The sequence below is a fragment of the Ailuropoda melanoleuca genome, chromosome 13, assembly GCF_002007445.2.
Source record: "Ailuropoda melanoleuca isolate Jingjing chromosome 13, ASM200744v2, whole genome shotgun sequence".
Classification (NCBI taxonomy): domain Eukaryota; kingdom Metazoa; phylum Chordata; class Mammalia; order Carnivora; family Ursidae; genus Ailuropoda; species Ailuropoda melanoleuca.
The window spans coordinates 60,665,779-60,683,910 of NC_048230.1; the positions used below are offsets into that span (position 1 = coordinate 60,665,779).

At 45.2% G+C, this 18,132-nt stretch overlaps 1 protein-coding gene across 4 annotated transcripts in view; it reads right to left on the reverse strand.

Moving 5' to 3' along the window:
* PKIG (cAMP-dependent protein kinase inhibitor gamma) overlaps positions 1–18,132 on the reverse strand; it is a 93,176-nt gene that overhangs the window by 15,289 nt on the left and 59,755 nt on the right. Inside the window, exons 3-4 of one of the 4 annotated variants that reach the window (XM_034639754.1) lie at positions 15,834–15,998; positions 6,537–6,606 (exon numbers count right to left, since the gene is read on the reverse strand). The gene's annotated coding sequence lies outside the window, so the exon portion shown is untranslated. Of the gene's footprint in view, positions 1–6,536; positions 6,607–15,205; positions 15,269–15,833; positions 15,999–18,132 lie in introns of those variants that run through there. The other 3 variants (XM_034639758.1, XM_034639757.1, XM_034639759.1) reach the window with 3 other exon arrangements.

An 18,132-nucleotide genomic window follows, 5' to 3' on the forward strand; every position in this document is an offset into this window, starting at 1 on the left:
CATTTACTGGTTAACTCCTCAAAGTAACTGAGTTCTCCCTCACCTCAGGGCCTTCAGGAGACTGTTCTCTCTGCCGGAACACTCTGTTACTCTACTCATTTCAGAGCCTTGTACCTGGATTCCTGGCCCTGTCTTTTCAAATTTCCCTGCTCTAGGACTCTGACAGAGGGTACTGCAGGGCATGCAGCCTCCAGAGCCCCTCTGCCCCCCACTTCTGCAGGTCGGGAAGGCCTGGCTGAGCCACCTGGAGTCTTGTGTAGTATGGTGGACACGACAGGGGCTGAGGAGTCACCAGCTTCTTCTTTTTTAAAAGATTTTATTTATTTTGAGAGAGTGAGTGAGAGAGAGAGAAAGAGAGCATAAGCAGAAGGGAGGGGCAGAGGGAAAGAGAGAAGCTGACTCCCCGGTGAGCAGGGAGCCCGATGTGGGACTCGATCCCAGGACTCTGAGATCATGCCCTGAGCCAAAGGCAGACGCTTAACTGACTGAGCCACCCCAGTGCCCACCAGCTTCTGCCCCTACAGCTGGGCAACTCACCTGACCACAGATTGCTCTTCTGGAAGATGGGGTTATGACAACTGCCTCCAAAGGTAGTAGTGGGGAATAACCAGAGCCAGCATTTAGAGTCCTTCCTGCAGGCCACACTGTGCGCTGAGCATCTTACAGGCATCATCTCATTTACTTTTATAGCAGCTCTACCAAGTAGAAAGTGTTCTTAATCCTGTTCTACAGAAAAGAAAGCTGAGGCGCTGAGAGGTTAAGTAGCACACCTGCTGAGTGTGGCTGGGGCCGAGCCGGTGTGATTCGTGCTATTCGGCAGGAAGCAGAGAAATGAACTGCATCCGTGGGCGCATAGTAAGCGTTTACTAAACGCGGTCCCTTCCCTCTTCTCCCCTCTGTCTCTAACCTCACAGCAGGGCTTTTCGGAGGGAAAAGCAAGAAAGCAATGAAGTCCCAAGGAAACATTCTATAGTGCTGGCTGAAACAGAGACCCACACGTGCTTTTCCCACACTTACGCAAAGTTCTATTTAGAATTTTTCAGCTGGAGGTAAAAATATTCAGAATCTTTTTGGTGATGTTAGGTTGATTCTCTGAATTCTGCCACCAAATTCTATTTTTTGTTATCTAACTTTACAGCAATGGAAAAATAATTACTTGGGGGTACAAATTTTAAAACTCTCACTCCCTCAGCAGCTGTATCTCTTCCTGGGGCAGGGCAGTGTGGGTACTGCACGGAGGGCTGGGGACTGAGACGATGACACAAACTCTTCAAGCCACGAACATCTGTGCTTCTGTAGAGGTCTCTGGAAAGAGGCAGAAGAGTCCAGCTGGATTACCACTTGGGGACCAGGCAAACTGGGTCTCCCTGGGCCTTCTGCTGTTTACACACTATCTAAACTTGCCGAGGGCTGGCTAAAGCGGTTCCCAGAGACTGGCAGTCCCCAGCACTCTGTGGAGGGAGGGAAGGAAGATGCGATCACTTCCATGCAGGCCGGCCGAAGGTCCAGAGAGTGGCCTGAGCTCCCGCTCTGCTGGGTACCTCTGGGCAAGGTTCTTCCCCCTCAGACCCTGGGTGTCTCCAACGTGGAATGAAGTAAGTTGGGGTCTTTGCGGTGGTTTTGAAACATGTCTGCAAATGCTTTGACGACGCTCCTATTAAGAGGGGGATCTAATTTGCATGCATCCTTTGAATGATGTGGCCTTACTGACCTGCTCCTAACTAAGGGGATGCAATAGGAGTGATGTGACTCCCAAGATGGGGTTAGGAGAGGAGACACGGCCTCCACCTGGCTCTCTCTTGGGATAACCTTATCTTGGAGCTTTGAGTTGCATGTAAGGAATCTGAGGCTGCCATGCTTTGAGGAAGCCCAAACCAGCCCAGTGAAGCGGCCACATGGCGAGGTCCTGCTAGGGCACGGAGAGAGATGCGGCCGGCAGCCCCCCACTGCACTGGCCCCTAGCTGTTCTAGCACCAGCCACCATCGGACTGCAAGTGCATGAGAGATCCACGCCACAAGTGCCCAGCCAAGCTGTTCCCCAATTTCTGACCAAAGAAATCATGAGAGATAAGAAATTATTACTGCTATTTCAAACCATGAAGTACTGGGGCTGCAGTGTTATTTAGCAATGGATAGCCAGAGTGGTCTCTAGCATGCTGCCTCTCCAGGCCCTCCAGAAGTCTATAAAAAGCATTTCCTAAATCCACTGTGGAGAATGAAAAGCAGCAAGATATGATCTCTATAATACTAATTTATCCATCCATTCGTTCAACAAAATTTTACTCGTCACTCAGTCTATACCAGGCTTGGGACTAGATGCCATGGACGCAGGAACGGTAAGACATCACTGTGTCCTTGAGGGAAGTTCATGGCCTAGCTGGGGAGATCGACTCATGCCCCAATATTCGTAACCAGTGTGGGGGGCATATACCAGAATTACCAGGATCGCTGGGAGACCGTTTCAAGCTGTGCCCCTGGCCTCCCACAGGGATTCTAATAACACCAGGCAGGGACATGGGGCAGGTGTCTTTGCTTCTGCCAGGAGGGTGTTGGAGCCCACACAGGTAAGGAGAGAGAAGAGTTTAGGGATCACTTCTGTATAGAAATCTATAAAAATTTTAAGAATCTTTAAAGAGCGTGGTAGTTAAGAGCTGTAACAAAAAGATGTATAAGGCAGAGTGGGGGCCAATAAGAAAATTAAAATGGCTACCGTTTATGGGGCATATATACTGTACAACAGGACATGGTAACAGGTGCTTTCCATACATCCTCTGAGTTACTCTGCAGTAGCTCTGTGTAATAGATCCCTTTTACACACAGCCGGGATGGCCTGGAGCCTAGATCCCCACCCAGGACCGGCTGGCTTCTAGGCCTCAAAGGCGGTGCGTCTCTGGCTCAGGGAGGCAGAGGATGTGAGAGCCCCCCAGGAATAGGTGAGGTGAAGGGGCTGACGTGGCAGGAGCGGGCAGCCAAGAAGAGGAAAGGGAGGTTCTCCTCTGTCTTCATTTATACTTGTCTCTGCCCGGTCACCTGACCCGCTTGAGCTCTACTCCGGCCCCGAGAATCACAGAAGGTTCCCTCGTTCCTTCAGTCATTCATTTGACATTCACTCAGTGCACACTCTTTCCAGCAATGGTCCTGAAGGTATTTTAGAGGCACTGCATTATCTAACCCTCACAATGGGGAGACCATGACTCACAGAGGTGGCATGAGTCACCTAAGGCCCCCAACCAATCAGTGAGTGGATCAGGACTTGAATCTGTAGTTCCTCATTCCCAATTCAGGGCACGGCATTTAGGACGGTGCATTCTGGGGACGGCTTTGTCTTGAGGTGGATGGTACTGCATCCGTCTCACCCCCATCAGAGCACTCCCTTCCCCCTGGCTTCTCTCCACACAAATGGCTACCCCCACCCAGAGAAACAAGGGCACGCACTGTAACACTGGGGATGAGGAGCTCTCAGAACCCGATTTACTGAGCACCTACCACCGCGCCCGCTGCAGAGGGCCCAATAATGTTTTCTCACAGAAAGAAGGAATAAACGAATGAGTCAGGAGAGAGAATACAATGGAGCTGCTAACATGAAAAAGCTCAAGAGGGCGTGCAGTTGGACGTCCTCTGAGCGTGGCGGGCTCCTGCGCACGCTGTCTCCCGAATTTCAAAGAGTGACAGGCATCTCCCTGAGCAGCCTTCACACCGACCACTACAGCAAGGCAGAAAGAGAAACCACTTCAGCGATTCAGGTGACAGAAAAAAGATCCTGTGCTGAGTTACCACTGGTTCTGACGCCAGCGGAGAAATGCGGCCCCGCGAAGCCACTGTTCCACAGCTGCTCAACGAGAAGAGCCTACTTGACAGGCAATGTCGACAAGTGGAAATGACTCAGAAAAAACTCGTTTCTTGCTATGTCAACCCCAAACTCAGGCACATCAAAGACACGCTTGTCGCTTCTTAGCCAATAAAGCCATTTATAAACTACATTAGAGTCAAATTTCATTTGTCTAATTATCCTTCAGGGAATGACTCACCCCAGATCACCACGATTCCCACACTGTTACTTTTGTAAGTATCAAAACCTCATCTGGAGACAGAAAGTAGATCACTGGTTGCCTAGGACTGGGGAGGGATGTGGGGTTGGGAAGGTGATGGGTAATGCAAGTGTTTTAAAATTGATTATGGTGATAAGACACAACTCTATAAATATACTGAAGGTCACTGAATTGTACACTTTATTTTTTTTTTTTAAAGATTTTTTAATTTCTTTATTCGACAGAGATAGAGACAGCCAGCGAGAGAGGGAACACAAGCAGGGGGAGTGGGAGAGGAAGAAGCAGGCTCATAGAGGAAGAGCCTGATGTGGGGCTCGATCCCACAACACCGGGATCACGCCCTGAGCCGAAGGCAGATGCCCAACCGCTGTGCCACCCAGGCGCCCCTGAATTGTACACTTTAAATGTGTGAACTGTACGGTATATGAATATATCTCAATAAAGCTATAAAAAAAACCCTGATCTGAATTATAATGGATAGAAATTCTTCTCATATAATGCATTACTGTATTACCAACCTTTGCTTAATGCTTTAAGATCACAGCTGTATATCTGCTATAACACAGCAACACTCTCACTCTTACAATATACAGGGCAGTTTGCCCCACAGTCAATGACCCCCTGGTTTTTGCTGCTTACTTTAGTTTTTCTGTCGATGCCCTTTACTTTCACTTGGTGGTTAAGCTCATGGGCACGGGTCATGTGTCACTTACTGACTTGCTGGCTAGTGATCTCTGGTGAGTGACTAGATCTCCCTGTGCCTCTACTTCTCCATTTGTAAAACAAAAGTAGTAACCTCACTGGAGGGTTGTGTGGGTTATAGAAGACGATATGGATAAAGCATGTACTGCTCTTCCTGGCAGGGGGGAGCCAGACTGAATTTGAGCCATCAACACTAATTCTCACCACTGTCAGTGGTGCCTAGAGGGACCCTCTTGAGCTACGGACTCAGAAACCAGAAAACCCGCCTAAGGTGTTCAGTACACCTGCTGTGTTCAGTGAGATGAAACACAGGCTGGGAGTGCAATTTCAGGATTGGACTTTGGGACATCCCATGGGAAGGCTCTCAGCTTCAGTGATACTAGATAATCTGTCCTAGTTCACCCTCAAACAGAAAAACCCAGAGGCCTGGTGAGGTCTCTCAAGATCCTGGATCTGGGAGGCTAGTGCCAGGGGGACACAGTAGTCTCCAACACTTTAGCCTTTCTCTAGACCAATGGTTCTTAAAATTCAGAGGTCACAGATACCTTTGAGAATCAGAGCAAAGCTATGGACACTGGGCCCATATTTATATTTATATATACTGTACCCATAGTACAGGGGAATCCTGAATCCCAGGAGCTAACCATAAACCCCTGGTTAAAAACCCCAGCTCTAGACTTCCTATAACCCCAGCATCCTCAAGGTTCGGTGGCTGTGAGCCCCAGTACTCCCACAGCAGCTGGAACAGAGGCCTTCTGGAGGCTGGTGTCCTAAACTGGCCTTAGCCGGATGAGCAATCCCGGGAGCTGACTGCTGCATCTCAGTCACTGCAAACAGCTGCATCCAGGGAGCTCCCAGGGGCACTGAATCAGAGCAGGACACAAGCCTAGTAGCTCCGGAAGCCACCGCAGGGCAAGGCCAGAAGCCTTGCTGATAAGCAGCCGGGGAGTTCCAGCCTTAGGGCAGCTGCCAGACAGACTCTCACTCTGCCAGCAACAGAGGAATCTCAGGTGCTGGAGGCAGGCGAGGCCATGAGAGGGAATTCAGAGGAGGTGGAAATCCCCCAAGCTCCAGGACTACTAGGCCTTGGACAGACAAATAAAGGCTGGAGAGTCTGCTCTAACCCCAGGAAGACAGAGCCGAAAGAGGGTGGGCAGGTTGTGGGGAGGGGGCTGAACCATGGATCAGAGGCTGTTAAACATGATTAACTGATGCCAGAAAGGTTTAAATATGAACTCTGATCCAGGGAGGCCATACTTCCGGGCAGGCCATTCATGTGTCATGGACTGAGATTCTCTTCCAACTGGAAGGGACCTGCACCATCTCTTCTCATCAGACCAGTGGGCTGTGCCTGTTTCTCCAGGCTGGGTTTTGCTTGCTTTTGCTCTTCTATCACAGTATTAAAATTCCCATAATGTGCCCTAGACTTTATGAAAATAGCTTTGCAACAATTGGTGGACAGGAAAGCTGGCATCATGCCCAAATTTGCTAATAACTTCCATGGATGATTCCATCGGCATAAGTGGATGGCTGAAGAAACCCATTCTCTTTGGAGCCACTAAAAGTAAATTGTTTTCTGATGCTATAAAGAAACGGTCTATAAAACTGCAGCGTGATATTGTAGAATTTCTGCAAAGGGCCATCCTGCTTCTTCTTCATGGGACCAAAACTCCTTTCTAATTTCACTTGGAACCTATTTCTTTGATTTGTTCAAACAGAAGGAAAGGTATGGAGACAAACACTTGGGATGCTAAGGTAGAGTGGTATGAGCAGTTGACTACCCACCTGGTTTAGTTTCTTTTTCCTACTCGCATCTCTTCAGATTTTCCACTGTTGACTAATCAGTGTGGAAATTCTAAGGGACCAGAAGAAAAACAAAAATTAGAGCCAGACACACTCTAGGACTGTAAACTGAAACTATCTTCTGGGAAGACAAGTGAGCATATCTAGTAACATGTTAAATGTGCACATCCTTTGGTCAGCCAAAATCTAGGAATCTATGCTGTAGGTATGTTCCCATAAGCAAAAGGATGTTCAGTAAAACATACTGTGCAAAAAATAAAAAATAAAAAAAATAAAAAAAAAAGAGGAAACAAGGTAAATGTCTGTTAATAGGAAGAGTTAAGTTACGCTGTAACAATACAGTGAGAAACTAGGCGGCCGTTACAAAGAATGAGAAAGATTTCATTGTACCGACAAGGAAAAATGTGAATGCTCTGTTGTTAAAAAGTGGTGGAAAACTGTATGTCATCATTTTAAATAAAAAATATGAACATGATTGTTTATGCTTAGAAAAGTACAGCATTTGTATACATGTTTTTTTGTATCTACACAGAACAAGGCCATCAGCAAACTATGAACAGTGGCTCTCTCTGGGACTTGGAAACTGGGGGAAAAGGATTAAATGACTTTTACTTTTTACATGAATAATTTCTGTTTTGGTTAAAAACTTTTAAAGAGGCACACATTACTTTCATAATCATTATACATGCTGTCTAGAATTCTAAAATATCAAGAGTGAGTGCAAAAGACATTTTCAGACAAAGACTGAGCAAGTTTGCCATTCAGACTCCAAGAACATTCTCCAACAGAAAGGAAACCAAACACAGAAAGTAAGTGAGATTCTGGAATCAACAGTGAGCAAAATTAGTAAGTACAGTGTATTGGTAAATTTAAAACACTGATTAAGTGAAACAAAGCTAACTGGGGAGATAAACACAAATTCGACAGTATTACATATTTGACGATAACAGTGTCAAGGATGGAACAGAGATCAGAAGTAAAACTTTGCATGGTCCTTGTTTATTCAGGACAAGCAGGAATACTGTTTGAGACAATATAGTCATGATGCCTATTAAAAACTTTTAAGGTAAAACGACAAAATATAGAAATAGAACACTTAAGTTTCAAACCAGTTAGCAGGTTCCTGGGTAGAGAAGTCTAATTATCCAAAAACATTAATCCTCTCCAAATTACTACATAGTTTTAATTAAATTTCAATAAGAATACAAATAATTTTTGGGGGAGAGTGAAATGGGTAAAATTAACTTTAAAGTTCATATGGAATAATAAATTCCCCAAAATTTAGCTAAGAAATAGGAAAAAATTATTTAAAAATGTAAATAGGGGATTCATCTTAAGAGATAATAAAAATTTACTTTATAAAGATTTAAGAAAAAGATATGGTTTAACATAAAGACAGACAAACAGATCTGTGGACTAAAGCAGCAAATTCAGAAATGGATACAAGAAAGGAACTTACTTATCACAAAGATGGAATTTTAATGCAAAACAGAAAAGGCGGCTTATTTATTAAATGGTGCTGGCATACCTAGAACAAAGCTTGACCACTACCTCTTTGCTACATATAAACATAATTCCAAAGGGATTACAGGTTCAGGATTAAATAATTAAAACCATAAAAGTATTGGAAGAACATTTAGGAAAATATTTATATAACTTCGAGGTGGGGAAATTATTACTAAACAAGACAAGAAATCCAGATACTATGAAGAAAAAAATGGAAGAAATTTAATGAACAAATAATAGATTAGGAAAAATATTTGCAATACATATAGAATCTTTAATATATAAATATATAAAGAGCTCCTATAACTTGTTAAGAAAAAAAAGCAAACAGTTTCTAAGAAAAAAAGTGAAGGAAATTCAGAGAAGAGGAAAATGAAGTGGCCAATTAACATGAAACAATGTTCAATCTCACCAGTAGCAAAGAAAATACAAGGCAAGCACCTATGAGACACCATTTTCTGCCATCAGCTTGGTCACAGAATAAAACAGTACAGATAGAGAAAGGGATGGAGGGAGGAGGGGAATGGAGAGTGGAAGGAAAGACAGAAGGTAGGAGGGAAGAAGGGAAAGAATATCTCATATTGGTAAAGATTTAGGGAAATGGAAGTACTCCTATATTTCTGGGAAGAATGTAAATTACCAGAACTCTTTATATAGTAGGATGATATCCTCTACTAAAACGTCAAATATACATGTATATTATTATTAGTATACAATATTATTTTTGAAAATGTAACCTACAGAAATAAAAGCACCAGTATAGTCAATGGTATTACAATAGTGTTGTATGGTGACAGACAGTGGCTACACTTGTGAGCACAGCATAACCAAAGACTTGTCTAATCACTGTATTATACATCTGAAATTAATGTAACATTACGTGTCAACTACATGTCAATTCAAATAAATAAGCAAACAAATGCACCAGTAGAGAAGGATATGTATATAAAGATATCTAATGCAACAATATTTTTAGTGAAAACAAAACATAACTTGAATATCTGTCAAAGGAGAAATGGCTGAATATATTGTGGACCTCTAGGTCTATAGCCCTGAAGCTATTTAAAAGGGTACATCAGATTTATACCTACCTACGATGTATTATTTAGTGGGAAAAATAAAGTGCAAAATAAAAGTATGATCCCACTTCTGACAAAACAAATAACCACACATCTACACAAACACTACATCCATTTCAATAGGAACTAGGAGAAAAGATGATACACACCAAATTGAGTTCAGAAGGATGGAAATGGGAATTAAGGGGAAAGAAGGGATTATAACTTTTTCTTTATAACATCTTCAAATTGTTTAGTTACAATGAGCATATGTATTACTTTAGGGAAAATTAATGAAAATAAAAACAATGACAAGCATCTGAGAGCAGAAAAAAACTCTGATAAGCTATGTTATATGCTATGCGTTTATCTTTACATGGGATAGTTAACTCCACTTATCGTCACTTTCTTTTTTGGTCAAAATAGAACATTTTAATAGCTGGAAGACAAATTTTTTTTTAAAAGCTTTATAGAGGGGAAAGAAAGGTACTTTAGTTCCTAAACATTTATGCTTTTTATTTAAGAGGGGGGAAAATATTACTTAGGAAAAAAAAAGTTTCCCATGTTAAAATCCAAAAGAAAGCCTAAAACTTTGCCTTAAAACTGCTGTTTAGGTGGTGTGTGGGCTGGTTCTGTGCTGTTGACTGTTTCCCATGGCTTGGTGCCCTTGACTGCTTTCCTCCCCGCAAACCAATTAAATACACTCCTGGGAGTGAACTGGCTGCTGGGAACCAAAGCCCTGCAAACCCCTCATCTCTGCTCCTAGGCTCTCGGTCTCCAAGCAGATGCTTTGGCTTCTACATCAAATGGGTTTTGGAATCCAGAAGTGAAACGGCTTGCTTTTTCAAATCATTCTGACGGGAGGAGGACAGGAAATGGTTTATCCCAGTGGATGAAATAAAGGAGAAGAGATGAGGAACATCGCTCCCGACAAGCTCTTGAAGGACAGTTACTACACCGAGCCTGCCATTGCAGTTAGTGCAAGGTACACTCTGGCCTTCCCTGGTGGGATGCTTTGCTTTTAACTGTTGTTATTTTATTTCATTGGTAATAAATATTGCACTAAAATAATAATGACACCTCATGTTTCTATACCACTTGATATTTTGCAAAGCACTTGAAGATACTTTATTTCATTTCATCTTCACAATGACCCAGGTATCAGATCAATATCATTCCCACTTACAAGTGAAAATGACTCAGAGAAGTTCAGAATCTTTTTAAGTCATGTGGCTAGCTGGTAACAGAGCTGCAATTCAATCTCTGGTCTCCAAACCCCAAGTTAAGCACAGAGCTCAGGTATGAAATCACAGGGAGAAAGAGGAACTACAGAGAAGCCAATGAATAACAGCTCTTCCTGCCCCTTAGGAAAAAAATTATAGTCTAGGAGTAATATTCTATGCCACCTCAGAGAGAAACTGCTCATTTACTGGAATAGAGCTGCTGACTATGGGAAGGAAATCCCATGCTCCTGGGTCTGCCCACCCACATCCTACCCAACCTTCAATGCCACTAGACCTCTAAAGCCCGGGGGACAGAGGATGTATCTCTTTTGTCTCTATGGGCTCAGGGCCCAGGCCTGGGTGTGACACAGACTAGAAGTCACTAAGTTTCTACCTCTAGCAGTTTCAAATCCATCTACCTCTTCCATCAACCCCGCCCCCAAAATGGTCCTACCCAACGCCAATCCTCTCTCCCCATGACAACTGCAACTGCCCCTTAACCCATCCCCCACACAGCAAATACCACCCACAAAGGCCTACTGACTAGTCATCATCATCAGGCCCCTAATTCTCGGAACCCTAACCTCCACCTCTTTCTCAGTTCCTGTCCCCTCTATGCTTCAGCCACGCTGGCATCCCTTCAGTTTCTCCAACATTCCATATGCTTTCCTGCCTTGGGCCCTTGCACACGTGTACCTGTCCCTACCTGGATTATTCTTTTCCACAACACCCTTCTTCCTCACCTCCTGCCTTAACTCTTAGCCTAATGGACACCTCATCTCAGTTTAAACACTGCCTCTTCAAGCAAGCTTGCCCTGACCACATTCCTGTTTATTCACTTCATAATACCACTATACATCCTTGGCTGTGAACAACCTTGAGAAGAAAGATTATGCTTGTTTTATGAAATATTGTCCACCTATCACCTTGCTCAGTGCCTGGCAGATAATGAGGTGCTCAATGAATATTAGGTGAAACTGTACTGAACTGAAGGCTTGACTCAAATGCTACTGTCTCTCTTTTCTCAGGCTTTGCACGGCAGTCCCTCCCTTGGGGCACATAACGACATGTGTGAGAATTACGAGTTTTTCCTATCAGACTACAAGCTACTTAGAAATCTAATTTACCTTGGTATTCCCCACAGCGCCTTGCATAATGCCTAAACACAAGGGTTCTTCTGAACAGAGGATGAATTCCTGCACGCGCACAGGAAAGTGCAAAGGAAGGCTGCAGCCTCTCACCAACCACGGACGACGGCTTCTCCTACGTAGGGGACTTCAGCACAAGGTGTGAGCACTTTTGAGATAGGCAGAGACTCTGCCCAGAAAATTAGAAGTGAAACCTGAAAAGCAGTGGTAGCGTGTGGGTGAGAGGACAGGACAAGCATGTACTGCTAAAGGGGAGTTTCTTACTCTGGCAGAAACCTTCTGGTGCCAAACTGGAATGTGTGTAAGAGATGTAACAAAGTTCACCTCTGACCTAGCCATGCCTTTTTAAAAAATCAGAGACGTGAAGCCACTGGGTGATGATTTAAGTGTTTTTCTGTACTGTCTAGCTTTCCTTCCTTAGAACATGTTTTAATTTCGTAATCTGGGAAAAAAAGAAAACACACCACAATAAATGTTATAAAAACAAACCAGCAGAAAATCCAGTGGTGAACTGCAGAATCACCCATCCTTATGTCTCCTTACTAAACTTGGGATTGTAGATTCAGGGTCCTCCAGGGTGGGGCCCCTGCAATTTGTTTGGAAGAGTTCCTGTCTCTCATCTGAAGCCCTGGGCAGGAAGGTGCCAGGAGAGAAAGCTTCAGCAGGGCGCAGCTCTCATTTCCCCCTAATGCAAATGCTGGCAAAGCTCTGAGAATCCGGAATGGTGGGGAAGTGTGGGGGTCATCAACCAGCTCAAGACGAGGACCCCCACCCACTAGATGCTAACCCACTGCAACTGTTCATTCACCTGCCTGTCTTTCCTGATGCACAGAGAACTTCACAAGGCCACAGGCTGCCTCCTCATAGTCCTGTTCCTCCACTCTCCTGCTTGGGACTGGTCAGCCTTCAGTGTAATTTACTGAATGGCAGAGACCACACCTATAAAGTACTAAGCATAATGACTGACCTAGGTCCCTGGGACATAATAAGAACACATCAGCTAACGAGACTTCATATCTATAGTGCCCCAAAGGTCCATTATTCATTTTGGAAAAGCCAAGTTGAAGAGTAGTAATTTCTTGGAAGATTAAAGAGACTTCCTTTAAATGAAGTCAGGAAGTGCTGGCCTCCTCAAGTAGGAGCAAATGCATTTTAATCTGCAGTTCAGAATCACTCAGCATTGCAGCTGACTGCAGCTTCCGAAGGAACCACTCTTTGAAGGAGCGGTGCTCAAAGTTTTCATAAGGCCTTTCTGAAAGATTTCCAGGAGGTAGTGAGCTCAGCCTTGGGTCATGATTAATGACTTGTTTCCAAGAATTTTAGATTTTCCACGTCTGTCTCCACTTAGGAATCACTTCTGGTCCCTTGTGAAAGCACTCAGCAGAGTTAATTGGGTGAACTCAGCTTCTTGTCACACTCAGAAAATAACACCTGCCGCCAGTTTCTTCCTTCAGTGGCTGGGCCAGCATCCTCCAGTCCCAGGAGAACAGCACCCACTTCTGTTTTTGGTCTGAGCACCTGACTGAGCGATAGGAAATGGTGCTAAGACTTGGCTGAAAGAGCCAGCATGGCAGCTCCAGGGGGTTTCAACACTGATTAAGGCAGAGATGACCTCACGTCCCTCATACAAAGGCCATCCTATGACTGAAGGGGCCAGGGCCTATATACACTGGCTAACATTCTCTTTCTGGAAAACATAAAGTAGCCAATCTCAAGCATGTATTTTTGTGCCAACTAGGTGCACAACAAGCTTTATCCTGTTTTATCCTCGTGGTACCCCTGGAGGTAGGTATAACTGCGACCCCCACTTTACAGAAGAGAAGCAGGCTCTATGAGGTAACCTGTCCGAGATGTCTCCACTAGGAGGAGACCCTCTCCAACTTCTCACTGAATTCCACACAGTCTGAAGTGACAGGGACTGTGGACACCCACCAGCCCAGGGGTTGCAAATGTAAATGCCCACAGGGGCCAAGGGGCAGGCATGAGACTAGAGGTGGTGACAGATGGGTAAGCAAATGACACAGACAGTAATAAACTGGAGAACACACCTGCTAAAGACATTCAAATTCAGACAAAAATAAAAACCAAAACCAGGTACCTTCCATTCAGAATATCACCTCCCCACCACCATCTTAGAAGAGGGACAGCCCTTTTTTTTTTTTAAGTAGGCGCCACGTATAGCATGTAGCCCAATGCAGTGCTTGAACTCAGGACCCTGAGATCAAGACCTGAGCTGAGATCAAGAGTCGAACGCTTAACCGACTGAGCCACCCAAGCGCCCCGGGACCATTTTTTAATTAGCCGAAGTCTGGAGATCTTGAGGAGCTGGGCTGAGGCAGACACAGACGTGGAGGCCACTGCCCATGACCATGGCTGGTTCCATGGCAGCAACGGTCCACTTTCAAAGGGTTGAGCGGCTGGAGAAGAGCAAAACTCTCAGATACAACCACGGGGCTTTGAGAACCCTCCTGGTAACCATGATCTTAAGTCAAACAGTTTTTAGATACCGCATCTCCCTGAGGGCTGGAGTCTCTGATAGCCTTCAAGATAAAAATCCCTTACACTGCCAACACCTGGAACCCTAGCAACTAAAAAACCCAAGATCTGACAACATCCTCTGCTTTCCTTTGCACTCTGGCTCCAGCCATGCTGTCCAGAAGCAGCAAGAGGCTGTGTCTAGGTGAAATGAAGGTGGAAGGGCAGCAGAGAGAGACTGACCCTTCCTTTTCTCTCTCTTTTGTGCCTAGGGAGGGACTAGGATGGTGGGCTCTATGTTAAAAGTGAGTATGCTAGGTCTCCCCAGGACCTGTGTGTCAGGCTTTCTACCAGGTAATGGGGTTATGGTAATGGAGGAGACAGACTCACGAGAGGGCACACGTGGTCTAGGGGAGACACAGTGAATGAAGTTCTGCCAGTAATTATGTAAGCACAGTTCAGGTGAACACGAGGAAGGCGTTCAGGATACACACCGTGGAGATTAACCCTCAGTCAGTGGAGTTAGGGAACAATGACCCTGACCACCTCAGGTTACGTAAAAGGCCGAGCATAAGGTGGGGTCGAGCACTTAAGAGACACTCGATAGTGTTATTTATCCTCCCTCCCTATTATGCGTGCGTGCACACACCACGCTGAGACTTCCTTCGGGAACACCAAACCTTACAAAACTATAAAAACTCAGAAGTAACTTAACTGTTGTCTGTTTTATGTCCTCTTTTAATTGTCCTTCTAGGTGCTGGGTTTTAGCCACTCTGGGATACTGAAAACCAAGAGTACTTTGCTCCTCAGGCCCTAAGGATTCTCCTCAAAAGCAAAAGATATATGAACGGCTCATTTCAAGCTGAATTCCGAAATACTGGGATCATCTAGTTTTGTTCCCTGATTTAGGTACAAAAGAGGAAACTGAGGCCCAGAGAGTGTGGAACTCTTGCTCATGGCCACAAAGTTTCCGTGGGTGGCCCTTTGTTTCTTGAAGTCGAAGTCTTTCCCCTTTAACCGCAATTTCCCAACTTTTTCCACCTGCTAGTAGGGGAGGTGGGTCGCACGCAGCAGCTCCAAGCCATGTACCTCAAACCATGGGAGAATCGTCAGCTCAGGCGCCCACTGCTGAGGGGCCTGGGGCAACAAGGCCCCCGCCTCCCCTCCGCACAGAATGGCTCGCCTGGTTTAAAATCCTGAGCACAGACCACAACAAATAAAATGCCGAAGTGCTTACTTACGTGTTTGCTCTGTTTACTTTCTGGACATCAACAGCAAATTTTAAAAAGGAAGCAATAAAAAGACCACAAAGCCAAAGTTAAAGTCTTCCGACGCTTCTTTCCATCTTGGGAGTCGGCCCAGCTGCTGCGGCAGTGGGGTACATGTGATAAGCTAACTTCAGTAACCCGATCATTTCTGTATCTTAAGTTTAGAATACCAGTCTTCTATTTGTGAGGGGAAGATTACAGGGAACTGTCACTTCCAGAGACATTTCTCTCTAGAGTGTTTACAATTGTTTGTACCACCTTTGTAATCAGAGAAAAAACTAAAGGTTTTACAGACCCCAAAGTCTAAGGAAGGACTTACTTCTTCACCTATCTTTAGGGCAAGGAGCTGCTTTTGAAACTCTAGCCGATCTGTCAGTGTTCTTGGGGTAAAAAAGTCAAACAGCGTTTGAATGGAGCCCATCTGTGAAACTTGAGTTCAGACTCCAGCCCCAGGCAGTTTCAGACAAAGCCATAATTTTCAGAGCAATAGTGTATCATAATATAAAAATAGACGCTTTGTGACCGACAGGCTGTAAAGCAAGCCAAGCTCTTCAGGGAGTTCTGCTGGGGGGGTGGCGGTGGAGAATAAAGTTCTACTTACAAGAGCAAGGAGTTCTCCGAAGTCCAGGGCTTCTCAGTCACAAGCGAAGGGAGAATTTAAGAAACCAGGATTCAAACACCTCCCTTTTGAGGGTTAGCGAGATTAGCAGACCAGGCCAGCGGTGCAGTCTGGATTCTTTCTTGCCCGCTCTCCCTCTCCGCGTCTCTAAATGAAATGCACTTTGAGGTTTTAGTGGGTGTTTCCCACGTCTCGGGCCAAGTAAGTCCCCATTTGTTGTAACCCAATGCTCAGCCTGATGATGTCAGCCACTCAGCTCCCTTGCTCAGTTTCCACCTCTCTGTCCACGGAGGAGATCCATTTCCTCTGGACAATGAGCTGGGGGGCTGTAACTTCATCCCAGGCCGTCACGTTTGCCTAACATCCTTCCTTCAATTTTCAACAGTGCAGCCTTAGTGACAAAAGGCTTCCTATCCACTCACTGGGCCAGGGCTCCTGGCGAAAGTCCCTCTGCCTTGTAATCACTGCTAACTGAGAGCGATCTAGTTTGCTCTACTGTGTTTTAATTCACGTCAGTGGTGTGTAATACCCTCGTTAGGGTGGAGATCGGCGTCCCCACTCCACCCCACCCTCATTTCCTCCTGCTCAGTTTTCCAAGTTGTTCGATTTCTCCAAGTTTCCTAGGTGCATGCTGGGCACAGCGTATGCTTGTCCCTCACTTAGGGGAGACGACACGTGCCCAAGTGCAAGGCTCAGAAAGAGCACTGGTCTGCTGCCTGGAGAACTCGGTTCTGGTCTCCATCACACTCCTAACTGAACAGATGGCCTCAAGCAAGTCACCTCTCTCCCTCGACCTCAGTTTCTTCATCCATAAAATGATGGTTTTGGGGTCCTCCCCTTCTGAAATTCAGTGACTGAGGAGCTTATCAACAAATGCAACATAAAGAATTTTCCTACAAGCTGGCTGACTACATGCTTGAGAGAGGGAAGAATGCTTGACAGGTCAGAGGCCAACGCCCACGATGCCAGGCTCAGCCTGGCTCCTTCGACCCCCCTCTGTAGGGGAGCTGAACTGTTTCTCTGGGAGAAAACCCCAAAGAATTCACTGAACAAGGCCTGGGGGACATGGAAAGAGGCAGCATAGGCTACTAGATAAGATAAAGAAGCATGAGAACTGTCCTTAGGGATTAATGTGCAACAGCAGTGATTAGAGGAGACCATAATGATCTCTTGCATTTGTAGAGAGCTTGCGGGGGAAGACAAACGACCTCCATACTTCTATGTACAGAGGGAAGCAGTGTGCCACGCGTATTGCTTACGAACATCAATTCAGGAACCAGAGATATGGATCTGAGTCCTGTGTGACTTCACTTCTCTGAACTTTTTTTTAACTGTAAAATGGGGTAATAGGGCCTCCCTTGTAGGACTGTGAGAATTGAAGAACACATGCAAGGGAACGGAAAGTGTCTGCACATACTAAGTGTTGATAGACGGTAGCTTCGTTGTCGTACATAATCTCATCTGATTCTCATTCTAGGAGAATTAGTACCCAGGGGCTGAATTATTAGTCTGCTCTTCCTGGGTAGGAAAAGGAAACACAGAGAAGTTAAGTGACATGCCCAAGGTCACATAGCTCAAGATTTAAAGGGCAAGATTTGGAAACTGAGTCTTTAACTCCTACTTAGGCCAGCACACGTGCCACACACATGCCAATGCTCTTTCTAAATGGGATCATTTCTACTTAGAAAAATGAGCCAAACTTATGGAAACAAATGGGGAAAGGGTGGGTTCAGCCATGCCAGGGGGGAGGAGAGGTAGTCAATCTACTGCCTAAAGGAAACACTACAGGTCCCTAGGTAAGAGGGGGTACTTACTTGCTTTGCTACCCAAATAACATGTGACCTGGAGGAAATCTGGGCTTTAGTTGCCCCTCCCTCCAAAAGGCAGATCTGCTTTGTCTTAAACCTCTTAGATTGGAAGTTCGGATTGGAGTTCTTTTGGGAAAGAAGAAGCTATTTATAGGTAGGCGCAAGGCTGTGGGAGGAGTTTGTGACTTAACAAAGACTTTAATTCTCAGAAATCTTCGATGCTGTAATCAGGAAGGACCAAGCAAACACACTATATGTTAGGACGGAGTTGGCCAATCTGAAGGCTTTCCCACAGGCTGGGGTGGGACTGTAGTGGAACGAAAAGAACTCCAGCCTGTTAACTCTGGAACCTCTCAGCCGCTCAGAGAGACCTGGGTTTCCTTCCCATCCCAGGGCCTTCCAGCAGTGGATGACCTTGGGTAAGTTAACTTCTGTGTAAAGTGAGAATAATGGCACTTACCGTACAAGGTTCT